Here is a 3,212-nt window from a genome sequence, read left to right on the forward strand (position 1 = left end):
AAAACTTCCAATTATATTAGAGAGATGTCGAAAAAATGATTTTTTAAAAACAAATTCATCATTATGACATGCAATAATAATCATTTTTTTTTTTTTTTTTTGCATTGTTGACGTTACATTTTTTTTTTAATATAAGGACATTGATATCCATCGAAGATTCATATAATATCACGTGATAAATGTCTAAAATTAGTAGAAAATGATCGACTGCCATTTGGTAGAAAGTGGAAGCACAAGTTATATGATAGATGGTGAAGGTCAGTTGATGCGAGCGTGTATTGAATTTGAAGACCAAAACAGAATGCATTTGCTGTAGTCCTGACAGTGCTTAGCTTCGATATAACCATTTTCTCACAGTTTATTTGGGTCTCGGTCTAACTGTTTTAAAAAAAAGTACAGGGACAAAGGCGACAATGTTTTTTTTTATGGCAAGGCCCTTGCGCCGAAATTTTTTTTCCTCACACCTTCCTTCGACCCCACCCCCACCCCCCCCAAAAAAAAAAAACCCTCGTTCGAGGTCGCATATGACGTCACATATAATGGCGCGTAAAACATCGAAGTAAATATATGAATTTCATCGCATTCAAACTCGAAAACTACTTAACAGATTTCATTTAAAAACATTTAAAGTAGTTTTCAGGCATGAAACGAATTAATTTTGCTGAAAAAATTAAAAAGTTTAGAAACATGGATTTGTCCTCTAAACGAATGCCTTAAAGGCCCTTTCACACATTCCCGGATGAAACACCGGATCATCCCGGATCGGCAAACCGTGATGGTCCGTGACAATCCGTCATCACCGTGTACAAACCGTATATGCATCCGGCATCGTCCGGGACCATCCTGCTTGGTCAAGCCAATCCTGGAAATAAATTAAGCATGTTTGATTTTTTAACCCGGATCGTCCCGGAAGAAAACCCTCCGTGTTGATCCGTGTATAAACTGAGGGGTCTTTGTATCAACCGGGAGGAGGTTCGTGTAGCCATCGAAGTATCCAAAAACTACACGGCAAGTCACGATAAACACAGGGGAGAAAGACCGTGATAATCCATGGGCATCCGCGTATTTCCATGAAACATCCGTGGAAGGACTGACAGAAACTGCGATCTTCTGTACGCTCAATGATCACGCAGGTGTTATAGAGCCAGACTTCCCCCCAGAGCCAGCCGGAAGTCTGGTTCTAGATTGAGCCTCCCCCCCGGAAGTCTGGTTCTAGAGTGAGCCTTCCCCCCAGCAGACTTGCTCTAGAATAAACCTTACCCCCGGGGGAAGACTCACTCCAGACCCATAACACCCTCTTGAAGTCTCGTTCGACAGGGACACCCACGCTTTCATCGCCTCCTGCGCAAACTATGAAATAATGTTTAGTTTATCGGACAGGGAATCACAGTCTACTCCGGATATAATGAAATTCAGGGGACCGACCTGAATTGTTCATTATATCCAACGTTCAATATAACCAATGCTGAACTACACAAATATTGCTACTGGGGGGTTTATTTTAACTTCAATATAACAGATAGTTCAATATAACCGACTTCAATATAAGTGGAGTGGAGTGGACTGTACCTACCTACCTACCTACCTACTACCTACCTATACCTACCTACCTACCTACCTCAAGTTTTACAAGTTTAAATACATGACTGAAATGTGTACGCAGACAAGAAGAAACATAAATTCGAATCTCTCTCTCTCTCTCTCTCTCTCTCTCTCTCTCAGGGGGAAGGCTCACACTAAAGCCAGGCTTCTGGGGGAAGGCTCACTCTAGAGCCAGGCTTCCGGGGGGATGCCTCATTATGGGGGAAGACTCACTCTACAACACCGGCACCGAACGGGATTTTTCCAGGGACGAACGGGTAGCTACCGTGCTTATCCGTAGGAAACCCCGCGTTTTCCGTGTCTGCATCGTGATAAGACCGTGTTGACACCGGCATTACAACTTTACAGAACCCAAAGGACGCCGAATAACCCCGGCTCCAGATCCGTGAATGAGTGAAAGGGGCTACCGAAAGGTTACCACACCGGTGTAAATGCTGCATAGCGTCTCCTTTAAAGATCTCGTTGAACTTGATGTAGACGCGCTGTAGCAGAATTTTATATGATATACGAGTGTATACAGGTAGCAATATACCCGTGTCTGCAGTCGCTGTCATGTTTTCAGTGTTAATTAAAATGACGTTTCCGGTATATATTTTTTTATTTCCCTGCATTGACATTCAAATTGTCGTTTAGAAACAGATGACTTCAATTAATGTGTGGTTTATTTATTTATTTATTTGGACAAGAAATATAAATTGGGATATCAGTTGGAAAAAAAAAATTGTTTCCTTCTCAACAACTTTTTGAAGAATTTCGTTGACACAACTTTGGAATGTCACATGTTTACTTTTGTATACAAGTTTATTTTTCATATGAGTATTGACTGTTGCATATTAAAGGTATTCTGGACGCACGGTTACATTGTCTTTTCTTTTCAGATGACTTGTTTGGGTCAGGAATTTCAGGAAAAAAGTACTTTTTTTCTCTCCATTTCTCCCCTTTACGTTAGTTTAATTAACTGTTTGACAGGAAGGCATTAACCTATTCATTCGTAAAATCTACCACATGCACATCTTTCTCCTCAAAACCGGAACAGACAGCGAGACGTAAAAATTATTGATTTTTGTGGCCTTGAATACGAAAAAGTTCCACATTTCGGCAACCTTTATAGATGACGGGAAATTCAATTTTAACTTCTTTAAATTAGTACTAAAGCTTATCTAGGCCGTACATCAACAGAATAGTGTGATCCATTTTTATCATATAATTAATTCTATCGTTCATCATGTAATGTTTTTGGGAGAGGGGGAGGGGGGGGGGGTTGCCTTCCCCTTTAAAGAACTCTCACTGTTACGGCTCTGAGTCTAATTGGTGGTACCTCACAACAGATGGTGACGGCTCAATATGAGTGAAAAATTCTCGACAGGACGTAAAACAAACACTAAAACGATCAGGAATATGTTACCTTGATATTTAGTTTTGGGAAATCCATTTGATATAAAGTTTGAGACTAATGACTAAGGAGAAATTTATCAATGAATCGCAAAGATATGTTAAGAGAAGTGAAGTACGGTGCCTTTTTATAAAATGAAAAAAAAAAAAAAAAAAAAAAAATATATATATATATATATATATATATATATATATATGTAAAATAATAATTGCACAGA

Source organism: Ostrea edulis, chromosome 3, assembly GCF_947568905.1.
Source record: "Ostrea edulis chromosome 3, xbOstEdul1.1, whole genome shotgun sequence".
NCBI classification, from domain to species: domain Eukaryota; kingdom Metazoa; phylum Mollusca; class Bivalvia; order Ostreida; family Ostreidae; genus Ostrea; species Ostrea edulis.